Source organism: Corvus cornix, chromosome 5 (genome assembly GCF_000738735.6).
Source record: "Corvus cornix cornix isolate S_Up_H32 chromosome 5, ASM73873v5, whole genome shotgun sequence".
NCBI classification, from domain to species: domain Eukaryota; kingdom Metazoa; phylum Chordata; class Aves; order Passeriformes; family Corvidae; genus Corvus; species Corvus cornix.
In genome coordinates this window covers 53,759,952-53,774,526 of record NC_046335.1, presented here as the reverse complement: position 1 = coordinate 53,774,526, position 14,575 = coordinate 53,759,952, and the positions used below count along the sequence as shown (strand labels likewise).

Below are 14,575 nucleotides of genomic sequence, written 5' to 3'. Positions count from 1 at the left end.
CAGCAACTTAAAATATCCATGTAACTTAAGATATAGCTCCCTGCTCAACCAAACCATGACTAAATATGAGACATCTTGTTCCATCTGATTCACAGAGTACATCTTGAGAATACTGTGATAAAAACTTTCTATACATCTATTATCTGATGTATTATACATGCTGAAACTATTTTTAGCTGTTTATACAAGTATGGTAAGGGATGCAGAATTCAAAGAATCTCCATGACAGATTCTGGAAAAAAAATTATTTCCTGAATCAACAGCTAGGATTCTGACCTATTCAGGGTACAGCTGGCCTCCCTCAAAAAATTAATTTAAAATACTAAGTGCTTCACCTTGCAGGTAGAGTTTAATGTATTGCAAACATCAATTAAAGAATGACTACTTACCTACACTGAGGTTTTAAAAGAGCTATTTTCTTTGATAATGTTCACAATTGTCAATGCTACACACAACCAAAATCACTGCTTAAAAGAACATTATTGTCCAAAATGAGATTTAAGAAAAGCAAGACATTAAAGAAAACAAAATACAAAGAAAAAAAAAGACAATTTTTTTAACCACTAGGGTGTTCAAACCAATAATTTCTAGAATAAATGACCTTCACTTGAACTATTCATCATACTTAAGCTTGCACTGAATATTAAACTACTTTCTCTTTATTAATTTCTTCTTTGGTTACCATTCCTGGCTGCAGTAATTATTTCTGCACAGCAAGTAAACACAACAGTACACATGGTGAAATAATCACAGAGGAGCCAAAATTTAATGAAACCTTTCACCAGAGAAGTAACGGAAAAAAGAACCCCATATTACTTGGAATTTTGGGGACTGCAGGGTATCACTTGCAGAACTTCTCTATAACAGCAGGAAACCTTCAGAAAGTGCAACCCATCCAGCAGGTCTGGAGACCAAACCATTGGTGGGGAGGTCTTTGCATCCACTGATTATATGGATTTGAAGAGACAGCTTGAGAAAGTGACAAGCAACAGTAAATAGTAATAACAACGAGATTTGCTCCAAAAGCACATTCCTGAGCTAAACAAAAACCTTGCATACTAAACATGCACCTTGCATATTTTTAAAATTTAGAAACCAGGTTGCAGGAATAGATGATTGAAGAAAATGTCTTTATAACACCCTTGTTCAGTGCCTTTATGTAACTGCTCTGTTGTTTATAATCCTGTGGTTCAGTCCCACCAGAACCAGGCTGTGAAAACACTTTGTGCACACTACACATAAATCAGCCCAAGAAACAGGTGACTTGCCTCAGTGCTGTGAGTCGAACAGGCACACAAATCTGACTGAGCCCACAAAACCAGAGCTGTGGAACTGCACTCCCCATCAATCCTTCCTCTGGAACCCCATGCTGCCATCCCATCTATTCTCCCCATTGGAAAGCACACGCTCTCCCTTTCCCAGCACGTTGGATCTGACAGATCTATAGAAACAGGAATATGAAACCACTGCATTTCACACAAATGCATTTCACACAAAGTGCATTCAATACCTTATTTCTTGAATATTCACTTGCACTTTCAACAGCACTAGAAGTCAATAAGGCACTTGTGTTTTCTAGAATATCTGAATAACCAGTTCTTCAGCGGGAAGCAAAGCACTCTGAGTGTTTCACTAAGACCTAGAAAAGAGACGGCAAAGTTAAGAGAAGAGCAGCCTACCACTTCTGTTGGAGCTATGCCTTAAATATTTAAGAAGGTTACATCTGAAGGTTTAAAAAAGAATATATGGGTGGTGCAGACTGCTAGATGAAGGAGAAGGATCATGTTCCCTGCATACAAATGAAATACTGAATTTTAAATTAATATAGGGCTTTCTAGAAAATATACAAGTAGCACTAAAGAATTTCATTTAAGTAACTGCATTATTTAAATCAAAACCTAGTAGGAATTCTTTTGATGAAAAAGAAACGAATTTGCTATAAAAGATTAAAAAGACAAGTAAAATATTTTCATAACACTTATGTTATTTTTGGACTAGTGTTATTTTTTTTAATAGCCAGAACACACAGCATTTCTTTGAGATACTCTAAACTCCTTTCAATTTAATAGACCCAAATCCAACATTCAGTTCAACCTTCTGCCTCTCTTCTTCTCCTTTCCCAACACAACCAACTGCACTAAAAGATTTGCTAGGTGTTCCTTAAAAATAAATACATTTTTAAAACAGTCTAAATATAACCTACAGTAAGTTATTGTAGTACTTCAAAGATGCCCAAGATGAACACATGTCATGGTACCAAGGACAATTCCTACAGTATCAGGAAAGAACAGCACAAAGGTTTTTCTGTAATGCTGACAAAATCCTTCCCTATTTAGCTGACTGACCTTTCTTTCCAATTACAGAACCTAACATTAACATTGAAACATGGTTGTTGAGCTTGAGTTATGCAGCTAGAACCTAATTAAACTATTCCCAGCTCAGAAATTAGAAAAAAGTATATTCTTATAAGACATCTTAACTGGCTGATGTTGTACAATTGAGCACAGAGGTCTCTGGATGTTACTGCACACGAGGCTTAGGGAGAATACAGACCTCAGTAAGATAAATCAAGCATTCTTTATCTCTGCTAGAGGTGTAATAATTTCAATATAAGGGCACACTTCTTTAAAATGTGCTCACTACATTCTACTATACTGAAATAAATCAGCCTTAACAATTGCCAGTGAATCCATGTAAATACATTCATTTTGGTTTGCTCAGCAGTGGAACAACAAAGATGTTTTAGTCTTACTAAATTCCTGGTGGGTTTGGTTTTTTTTCCACCCTGTTTTCTGGCACTGGATTCATGTCTGGTGTTGTGGAAAACTCACTATCTGAATCACTTTTGACTGTAAAGAAACAAGATTAATGAAGCAGTATCTGATCATGGTTTACCTCATTAAGTACTTGTGACTTGGTAAAATCACGATTTTCCCCTTCCTGTGAAAATAGTACACTGGCAGGAAGATGTTTAGTTGATCCAAGTATTTACATATGCTTAGAAAATACGTGAAAATGTCACCAGTAGCTTTGAGTGAGGAAAGCACTCATTATCATCACTTCTTCTAATGCTGCAAGGCAAACTGAGGTCTGGTCACTGAGTCAGTCTGCAGATACTCCCCTGCTTAATGAAGAGGTGGCTGAGGCTGAAGAGCTGTGAATGGTCTCTGTTTGCATTGCTCACTCTCTTGCTAGGAATTTCTCTTCCCCATCTCACTGTCATGCTGCAGTGAGAAACCTGACTCTTCACCACAGCTTTCTCTGTTCAAAGAATCTTTAAGAAAAATGTAAAATACCTCTACATCATAGGGGAAGGGAGAGGTAAGGACAGGGGGCAAAGGCTTCAACTTCTACGTGTGTCTGTTAAAGTTTGTTTCCTGAGCAATACTGGCAAAAACAACTTCTGGATTTAAAAAGCTCTGGTGTCTGATCAAAACTACCACATATTACCCAGTTTCCACGGTCTATGACAAGCTCCCTTATCCCATAGGCTTCCCTCGCTGAATTCAAGGCCCGAGCTCCAAGTTTCCATTCCCAGTCCTGTCAGGCTGGATGACAAAAGGGACACTGTACTGCTGCACAGCTGTTTATTCCAGTGGCACTGGCTCCCAGTAAACAACCAACAGAGCTGTCCTTATGCAATTTCCTGTTCTCCTCAAACCTCGCTCTAGTTCTGCTGCCAGAACAGCTCCCAGCAGAGCCACAAAGCTCCTGGCTGCAAGGTGGCTCACACCTAGAGCTGCCTCTGTGATTCCATGCATTCGGCTCAGTTTTCTCAGCAACAAGACTGTTGTGGGAAAGAAAGAAGGCAGAGATGGATTGGTTCATTTAATATTAATTTTTTTGTGTTTTTATAAAAGATTTTTTAAATCAAACTTTCTCAATTATCACTGTACTGCAGTACCAGGAAGTAGCTTTATTGCTTTTGCCTTCAGTCCTATAAAAGCACCTGGGGAAATGTTTTGGTTCTTCCCAGAATGTCTTTGGGTGCAGAAACAAAAAAAAAAAGCAGCCAGACAGTGTCATGCTTGTTCTTTTAAAGGTCTTTATTCCTTCTATGAGCAGAATCATGGTTATCCATGCATTTTCCCATGCACACAGATTTTCTTTTATTTGTAGAGATTACATTTCATTTTCTCTTTTTCTCACTTTGTCTCTCATTATTTTCCAAACCTTTTGGATCTTTCACCTTGCCATGTCCTTTTCTGAGAAGTTCTTTATCATCATGCTAACCTTCAAATTTACATAACTTAAGCAAGTTTAGTTCCTTCTTCCAGGTTTAACTGGGAGAGCTTAGGAGAAGAGAGGAGTCTTGAAATTATGGTGAAAAAAATTTAGTATATACAGTAATTTGCAAAATTTGAAGTGTCACAAATTGCATCATGCATGGTAAAGACTAATGTTCACATGCATCTATGTCATGCTGTTCCCACACTTCCCACACTTGAAATTTCCATATTCTTTTCACGTGCTTTCTGACTATATGATCACTGAGCACAAAGAAACATTGCTAATATGCTGCTAGAGCATACTATAAAAGTAGTCTCTCTGCAGACCCTAAGAGATGTGAATCTGTTCACATCAACCCTCTTAGCACAGTGATAGAGGAAGGTCTAATTGTACTCTCAAGAAAACTTTAAGTTACTGGGTTTTTTAAGTTAAATTGAGGCATGTTATAAATTCGAAGAAGAAAGAACATCAAGCTGCAGTTAACATTTCACAAAAGGATTCTTGTATCTTACTTCTTCTAATGTACAGATACATCCAGTTTACAGTAGAAGACACTGCCTGGGTTTTGAAAACCACAAATTTCCATCTCTGGGTTCAAAGTAGCAGCACTCAACAATACTCTAATTATCTCAGGATTTGCATACTTGATTCAAAACTAAGCTCAACTATTTCATCTGTGACAGTGTAGACTTAGATGTTTGCTAAGTAGAAGTAAATGCAAATAAGTAAATGCAAGTAAGTAAAGGCACTTCCCTTTTAGAAATGTAAGAAAATGCAAAATTGCTAATGAAATGTAAGTGGAGAGTTCTAAATCCTAAACCTCAGGTACTTCCAAGTTCAAAGTTGCAGCAACACTCAGATACACTGAACACCTCATGTATCTAAACAATAAAATACAGACTGCTCGGATGTACTGAAGCAAATGGTCAAGAGAACAACCGGACCAAACATAACCATGCATTCAAAATCAAACTTTTCACACCTCAAGACTTCAGACAGATGAGGTGAGTACTGCAGAAGAAAGTGCCTTGGGTTTGTACTTCATATCTACCTCTTTAGTTCTGCCTGTGAATGTCCCCCAGGTATGATGGTTTTAACCACATTTCTTCACACTGCTTATTAGCACCAAACTAACTCTGTGCTTGAAACAACACCTCACCCAACTACTGTTTTACAGCACAACACTGCCCAGAAAAAAGGCATTATGCAGTCCAAGTGCACTGAGTGGTACCATTCTCAGTCACATGATGGATTTTAAATAGCCAGTGCAGCACTAGCAACTACTCTGAAATCTCCATAAATAATCACTTTCATTGGAGCTTTTAAAAAATTGCATGTTCACTTTATTTCTTAGTGCTTTCAGTTTTTCCCCTTCCTCAATTAAAAAGAAAAAAAATCAGCTAGTCACTTCATCCTGAGGTAGTGCCATGGTTTAAGCAGCCAAAGGACCAGAATCAGACTGGCAGTGAGGCTTTGAGAATTGTTTCTTATGCCACGAATTTATTTCCAAAAATTAAATCACAAAGGCATCTTCAAAACACCTTTGCATGAACATTATTTTTATTCATTCCAACATAGGAATTCTTGGTTTCATTACTTGTTTACTAAAAGCTGCCCTTTCAGTTTTCAAGAGGCATTATAAAAGTGCTGCTACAGCCAAGGAACATACAAAAGGACTCCCCTAAAGAACTGGTTAAATCTACTTTGGCTGTATAGAAATGTGGCAATCAAAGAGGATAAAACTCCTTGTATGTGGCTGCAGGCAAGAACTACCATCCCAAGGCTGCCAAGAACATGGATGTTATTATGAGGCAGTCAGTTAAAGCTTCATTAACCTCTTCATGCCTGAAACATGTATACTACATTAGCGCCATCCTGGGTAAATTCAAATACATGAAAATAAAGAGTATGGGAATACAAAAAGCAGATTAACAAAAGACAAACTACAGTTTCAGCCTGTCTCTGAAGGAAGAGGCTGAGGGAATAGCATAAAATAAGGAAGAACAGACTGAGGAATGGTCAGGATAACAGCAGAAAATTTGCAGTTAGAAAAGTCTGTTATCATCATACTTTCAGTTTTCCTAGAATTCAGAGGTCAGAACAGACAAAAACCCTAAAAGTCAAATACAACTGCTTTGATCATCTTTGTTTATAACTTCTTAGGCAGTATGGACAATAAGCCTCTGATGATCTGAGGCTTGCATTTTCTCCATTTGAGAAACCCTCCTAGATTTAAAAAAGAGAAATCTGCCATACAGCCCGGATCTGGGATACAGAGCAGGACGGGAGCTTAATTGTATATGCAAGTTTTCTTGTAGGTAGAAACAAACCTAGAACATCAACAAGTTTATGGGTGGCTCTTATCCTAGTAGAGCACATTGCCATCAGCAACTCTGGAATTTGGTTTCCTGTAATTATTTCCATTGCTGGTGGTATCAAAAGCACAACTCTATGTGCCTGTAAGAATTTAAAATTGGTCTGGGCTGCTTAATATAAATCTTTTGTTCCCATAAGGAACACAAACCCAGCATCTATGCAAAGGTACACATTTCCAGCACAAGGAAGGGCAGAGATTAATGCCATATGTAAAACACTGTGGTAAATCCTACAGTACCCAGCCTATGATTATATCTCTGAGCCTGGCATTGAGATCCTTCTAATTCATGCACTCCTGCATTCCATGGATGCACCCCACATTAGTAACCAGCCAACCCCAAACACCCCAAAGAGCCCTCTTACTTTAACAACTGTATACAAAAGAATGCTCTGCTGAAGAGTTAAGCCTCAGGAAAGGATTTGGATTCAGTCCAAATGATCTGGAATTTGTCTCTACCTATCTGGACATCTCTGGTAGATGTGCTTACATCTAACAGGCCCAATGAACAAGCCTGGTTTACATCACAGGTGAGACGTAAATGGGCATGCATTTAACTTAAAACAGCTGGTACAATTCATTGCAAAGAAGTAACAGTATTAAAAGAAATCTACTTCCCATACTAACAGCAAATAGAAGATTCAAATTAGCACAAATGTCTGCAGCCAAGCCCTCTAATCCAAATGCTGAAGAAACAAATGCTCTCCAGACACATTTATTCACAAAGGCAATGATGACAAGCAAGGACAGTAGTTACAATTTTTTTTTATTTTTTATCCCATGTTAATTCAGTTCAATCAACAGATAAATTCCAAACACTTAAAAGAAAAAGTCCATTAAAAAGAATTAAAATTGAGACACATGTGACCAAAATTATTGCTTTTAAAAACTACATTCTCTCAACACTCTTGCCACCAGTGCTTTGCTCTACTCTTTCACTCAGAAGAGAGACTCCCAACACCACAGGATTACTTTATCAGTGTATCCCCCACACTCTGACAACTACTTACAGTCGGGTCTGAATACAAACCACAACAGCCAGGAGCCAGCAGCATTTCCTTATATATGACCCAAGCAACACAGGTGCCAGCTTGCTGAGATTTCAAAGGGCATTTTACCAACGTCAGGATACTCTGTACACAAGTCCCTGCCCTGACTGACTGGCGCTGTGTCCACACTGACATGTCCTGTGACAACATTCCCCCTGCCAGAGCTCCAGTGCTGGCAGCTGCTCTAGACTGGCAGCTGACATTTTAAATGCTATGTAAGACCTCTGGCAGCTCCCTTTGCTGCTGCCAAAAGTAAAGCTACATTAATTAATGCAAGAAAGAGCTCAGCAACCCCCACAGCAGAGTAGCCCTTAAAGCCCCAGGAGGCTGCAGATGTTCAGGACACAGCACATTGCAAAACAAGGACAAGGTTGAGCTCGGAGAATCATGGAGCCAGCAGCTGGTTTTAGACCAAGCCTCCCACCAGCTCTGCACAGACTGCCTAAAAGCTGCTTTAGAAAGGTCTCAGCACAGCCTGCTCTGAGCCCTGGCACGAGGAATGACGGCAGATGAAGAGCAACTCCCCTCCCCTCAGCGATCCTGAACCAGCTATAAAATAACCAGGTCCAGCCCAGTACTCCTCAAAATACAAAGTTTCTCCCATCACCAGTGGAAGAAAATTATCTGAGAGCACAGAGCAAAGCAGAGAGTGGTGTCAAGCACCGAGAGTAAGCACCATTCAAGCAGAAATGAGGAGATGGTGCCAGCCCCCTCCTGCTTTCTAGCCTTGCCCAGTGAAGAGGCTGGCAGGTTTCCACGGCTGGGCACTGCAGAGGCCAAAGGCAGATCACATCACAGATCCTGCTGCAGCTACTGCCCTGGTACTCCATGCCATGAGACTTGAGACATTCAAAAGATGCCTTTTCTTCCCTCCTCTCAGTGAGGGGATGGGGTGGAGCCCAGGCAGCTGCGACCTACCTCTTTACACTGATTATCATGACACCTTACAAAGAAAAGGTGAAGAAAACATACTTAATCCAGGGGAAGGCCACCTAGGAAGTTAAATCTGGGAGGATGGAATGTTCTCTATGTGTTAGGGCATGCTGAGGATGGGAAACCACTTCCTGCTTGCCCAAAGAGCTGCAAGCAGCATAATTAGCACTCACTCAGAATATTAAACGTCACCAGGTGTAACCTGAAGGGTCACTGGGAACCCCTAATGCAAACCTGAACTATTAAACTCCCCAGGACCCAAGGGCAGCTATAAATACCTTGACTGTCCATCTGAGAGCTCCTGAATACTGAGGGCATACTGAATGCTGGCTACTCTCGCACATTACAGACTTGTTTACTGCTGCCTTTGTGCTCCCAGGCTGACTATGCAACAGCAATTCCTCACATGCAGGAAGTGTTAATTCAGTGTTTTTAAATACACGGGCTATGTCACTGCGAGCTCTTTTGAAACTCTAAAGTAACTGAACCATGTTGGTGACTTAATGACTGTCATGGTATGCATTCAAGGCAACTCTGCTTCCTTCTTGCTTTCCCACAGGCAAGCCTTTCCTGTGTTGCTTTGCAAAGAGATTCCTTGCACCCCTGCCACCTTCCAGCCTTAGAGGGTTGGTTAACATGGGAGCCCACACGCCAGAAAGGATGCACACACTCCACCAGTTGCACATTTAAAAGGACAGCAGATTTCCAAGCTGCTGCATACATTTTAGATCCATCAGTGACAGCCTGGCCACATGACCAAGCCAGCAAACTCCATGTGAGATTTGCTTGGAACTCACAAACTCTACAGGATACCAGCCCACATCTCTTTCCAACTCTCACCACACAAAGTGGAAGTTGGCCTGCTACCACACGTGTTACTCGCAGCGACACCAGGAAGGTTTTGACAAGTGCATCAAGAGGTCAAACACCCTGGAACTGTGTTTTGTTTAGGCTGCTAATGCCAGAAACTGCTCCGTAGTTGCAAGCACACAAAGCTGAAAATTGTAAGTCAAGCTGGTAAAAGAATTCAGTGTTAATAAAGGAATCCATGGTCCGGCAAAACTCTCTGCAGTATTTCTACTTCTCTTTAAAACTGTAATTTGAGCTCCAAACTCTTTTGGGAATTTATACGTAAGATTAATGCTCTCATGGAAAAGAAAACTAACTTCCTAAGCTAGTATCTGAACACTCGGTATCTTGAAACTAGAGTAATAAGATAATCTTTAACAAAAATGTTAATGAATCTTGGCTGCTGATTTATAATTAATTAAAATAATCCCCTACTGGTTTTGATTAAAAAGATCTTGTCATGAAACACCATATCAGAGGAGAGAAAAGCACTTGCCTGTTCATAAAGATTATGGCAGAAAACACTGCTTAACTGCAGAACACAATGCTTTGCACTAAACCTAAGTAATTTTTTCCTTAATCTCATTTAGTTTATCTTCAGAGGGCTGCTTACCTAGCTGTTACAACCACAAGACCTGCTACATTGGCCCCTCTAAAACAAAAGAATATGTTTTCTATACTGTACCTCCCATTTAATGTTTCAATTTTCCACACCATTCGCAACTCTTTGAAATTAATTTTTTTACTTTCTAAAACTCTGCTTTGAAATACACTTCTTTAGAGAAGAAAGTCTATATGGGGGTTTTAAAATACATATAATAGAAAATAATTTTAAAATTTCTTATTTTTAAATTAGTATCTTGATTCCAGTGCTTAACACATTCAAGAAACAGTCTAAAATAATAAAATATAAAAGCCTCTTAACAGGTGTAGAAGACTTCAAAACAATCAGCGTTCTTTTTTTAAAGATCTTAATTTGCTCTTTAGCCTTTTATTGATTTGTTTCATACTTAAGGAGCTAAGATCAAAGATATTATCTAGAAAAGGGACATTTAAAGATGAAGAATTCTGTAATTTTCTCCTTTTTACTTTTACTAAATCTATTTGTTCTTCCTTTTAGTTCTCCCCTCTTCTTCCCTCCATCCATATAACGGCTGAATTTACAGATTTTTTTTTTAACTTTCCTTGTTGAAAGTCTGGATGGTGCAGGTAGATTTTCAGAGAAAGGCTTCAAAACTTGCTGTGCCATTGGGGAAAAGTTACTTGAGGCTCAAACAGCAAAGTAACCAGCAGTGCAATGAACTGCTGGACTGTGATATCCTGAACTTTCACACATCTCCTTCAATCAGCAGATGTGGAATTGCCAAAGACTGAAAAGGGAAGAGGCCTTGAGCTGTGTCTTAAAGTGCTGACGAGCTCTGAATGAACACTGCATCAGCACTGGCTACATTGCCCCTGCTGGCAAACACAGAATGCCTGGGATATTTTCATGATCTGTCAGCAACTTCTTGCCAAGGACTGCAAACTTCATGTTTAGGGGTTTTTGAGGGTTTGGTTTTGGGGATTTTTTGGGTTTTTTTTTAGTTGGTTGGTGGGAGGGGATTTTTTTGTGGTTTTGTTTGGTTGGGTGTTTTTAACAGGACAATACAGAAAAAAACTAGCATGGATCTCCCACCAACAGCCTATTTGAAAAATCAAAAGTTTCAGAGAAGACATCCCAAATCAATGGCATTAGTCTACACAATCCTCTTTCCATAGGCCTTGCATTTCAAACAGGTAGGATAATACTACTTTGGGAAAGACATCAGTTTATATGAAAGAGCTAGATGGCAGCACTCCATTTCATTCTTAGAACTTTTTTCAAAACTTGTAAAATTATTTGTCAAATCTTGGGACAAGATTCAGTGACTTCTTACAGAGAAGGAGGAATGATTAGAGCACAACCTTTAAAGAGGTAACCCATTTCTACAGACTAATTTACAAGTGCATCATCCTTTAAAATAGAGATCTGCTATTTACTTCAGCACACTGTCATTGCATAACAATACTTCCATTAACCCAAAGCATACATCAGTGTGACAAGCACTGTACTGACTGAAAACTGACACACTGCAGCTCTGGTGGCTCTTCTTCAGGTGGAAACTCTGAGCAGGTTTGACAATTAACAGCCTAACAAATTTACCTGTACCTGCAAATCCACCATCAATTGTAGTCTGAGATATGAATTTTTCTCCTTCACACTAATAACAAGTTACACCTGTGCTATGTTAAATCAGCCTTTAAATAAGGCCAGGATTCCCTTTATCAAAGTCGAATACTGAATATTCCTCTTTAAGAAGGCTCACATAAAGAGATTAAATACTGTAGCATCCACAGATTACAAAAGCTCCTGAAGATTTAATTATTAACTAGAGATTATTACTCCATTAAAGATGTTTCATGCACACATGCTACACTGGATGTTTGCACAGTTTTAAAGGTTGGCAGGAGGATCTAACGAAGTATTTCTTTAAAAAACAAACTCCTGATTCTTATCTAGTAGGTACATATTTGTGGTAGCTACCTCCTTATTCTAACAGAACAATATATTTCAAATAAAGTCATTGAGTTCTGTAACTTTTTCCCTTGTTAAGCACAAATGGCAGCAAAAAATAACCTGTAAGAACATAACATTTTAGAGAGCCAAAAGAACTTTCCAAAGTAACATCTCTGAAAGCTTCTTATCTGCGAATTCTGGATTCCTTTCAACAGAGAGGAAGAAACCTCCAAGTCTGAGAGGTTATGTGGGGTGTGTCCCCAAAGTGTGGGGGAGAGGGGAAGTTACAGCAGACCAGTCAGTCACATACCGACATGCTTTGATGGTTGGATCCCCTATATTGGAAGCTTGGCTCTGTTCTGGCTCTTCAACTCAAGCACTTGCTCGCTAATCTCATGCATCTTTGGACACCACTGGACAACTGGAGATCACCAGGCAGCTGTGGTCCTCCAAATATCTACAAATGTTGACATCATTTTTCACTTCTTCTGCAATTATACCTTTTCTCACACCTAGATGCTTACAGAAGTCCCCCTCAAAAAAAAAAAACCCCAACTAAATCCCAAACCTTTTAATGCAAAACACAGACGATAAGCATTAGTAAAACACCTCTTTTCAGAAAGCCACAAGTTCATTAATTTCATACTGCCTTTCCTATTAAAAAGCCCACTATTTTAGGGGGTTTTTTTTCCCTCTGGTAGAGGGGTAGCTCTACACAACCCCATGCTTAACATAAAGTTAACAGCAAGGGACTCTCAGGTTCCTGTCTCCATACTTGGTTTTATCATATTAAAGCTCAAAGGTCTAAGATGAGGGGCTTTCAGGTGCAACATATTTTAAACATCCAGGGCAAGAGCTCCTGTCCCAAAGAACCCTCTGACCTTTGCAAGATAAAAAACTTGAACCCAGTAGGTTATATAATGGAAAACAGGTTAGAAATATACTTAAAAACTGCTTCAAGTTTTTCAGTGAGAGGATTTCTGTGCTTAATTCAATGAGTAAAAATTTTTTTTAAACCCTCAAAAATAAACAAACCACAACAAAAAACCCAAGCCAGAAACAGCATTTACCATAGCATATTTGAAGGATGAAAATAAACCACTGATGTTGTTTACAGAAATGACCATTTTGAAGCATTTTTTTAAAGCATTAATACACTATACTAATAGAAACACTAATAACATATCCTGATTGCAAAAGCTTCCACTTATCTCTGAGAAAGCAGATAAGAACCTGAGAAGTTACATACTTTAAACGTGAAAAGGGAGAAGAGATCATTCAATTTTATCAAATCTTCAATAGCCTCTAGTACAATGGGTTTCAAAAATTATCCCCAAACACAAAACTTCATGGACACAAAGCCAAAACCTATCCTCAGTACTTCATTTTTCCACAAGAGGACACTAAAATAGTAACAAAAATAGTTGTGCAGGAACCTACAGCTACCATACAGCGTCGTTCATTAGCCGAGTAGAATGTTTTTCACTTACAAACCATTTTGCAGTGAAGTAGATATTAACTACTTTTCTTCTAATGTGCATTTTAGTCATTCTAGTGATTTGGCTTTTAGTGAGGCACAAAAACTAGATATATTTTAGCTTGTTGTGGGCAAAAATCAACAATTAAGCAATGCCACAGAAATAGCCTTGCACTCCGCTTGAAAATGAACTATTAACCTCGGATTTACAGCGAGCACACCCTAAACTTCATCGCATGACTTCAAGGAACAACTTCTGGGCACCCAAAAGGGCTCACATGGCAGCGAGACCAGGCTGTGCTTACGCACCCGCTCCAGCCTGGCACCAACAACGCAAAAGAGCGAGTGAAACACACGAAATAGCCTCCCGTGTCCCTGCAGCCCGGGCCTCCGGAAGGGCCTCCCGGGGAGCGGTGCGAGGGGACGGAGCCCGTGTGGCGGGCCCGGCGCTCCGAAGCGCCGCTCCGAGCACGCCCACGGCCGGGCCGGCTCCGGGGCCGCGCTGCCCAACAGCCGCGGCCGCTCCTACCGAGCTCCGAGCCGCACCTGCGGCGCTGACCCGGGCGCGCTCCCTGCCCGCCCGCTCGCCTCCTGCCGCTCCACTCCCACGGCCTCAATTAGCTTAGAAAACACCCCTGAGATCATCCACTCCACCCCATGACCGAACACCAGCGCGGCACGTCCAGTCTTTCCCTAAACGCCTCCGCAGACGGTGGCTCCACCGCCTCCCGGGGCAGCCCGTTCCATTTATTCACTCCCTGCTCCCCCGCGCCCGCCGCAGGCCCGGGCGCCCCACGCTGTTCCCCGGGGCAGGATAACGTGAGCGGGGAGCGGCGGCGGCCCAGCGCCACGGGCGGCTCCGTGCGCGGGGCGGCTCTGGCCCTGCCGCGGGCTGAGGTTCCGCGCTGCGCCTCCGACACCGCCCCTCGTGCTCGGTCAACACCGCGCGGCTCGGCCGGGCCGGGCAGCGGCACCGGGCCCGGGTCGGGCTCCAGGACGCGCCGCGGCCGCGCCGACAGCGATGAGAGCGGCGGGCCGCGGCGGGCCCGGGGTGGGGCGGCTCTCGCGAGAACCGCGCCGGCGGCCATTTTGCCATGGATTGGCGGCGGGGCGGGGCCGCGGCGCTG

At 41.1% G+C, this 14,575-nt stretch overlaps 1 long non-coding RNA gene across 3 annotated transcripts in view; it reads right to left on the bottom strand.

Moving 5' to 3' along the window:
* Window positions 1-14,449, bottom strand: part of LOC104692972 — a 52,679-nt gene extending 38,230 nt beyond the window's left edge. For all 3 annotated transcript variants that reach the window (XR_002046798.3, XR_002046799.3, XR_005601966.1), the window contains exon 1: window positions 1,511-14,449. This is a non-coding gene — a long non-coding RNA (uncharacterized LOC104692972). The remainder of the gene's footprint in view (window positions 1-1,510) is intronic.
* Window positions 14,450-14,575: the final 126 nt, after the last annotated feature.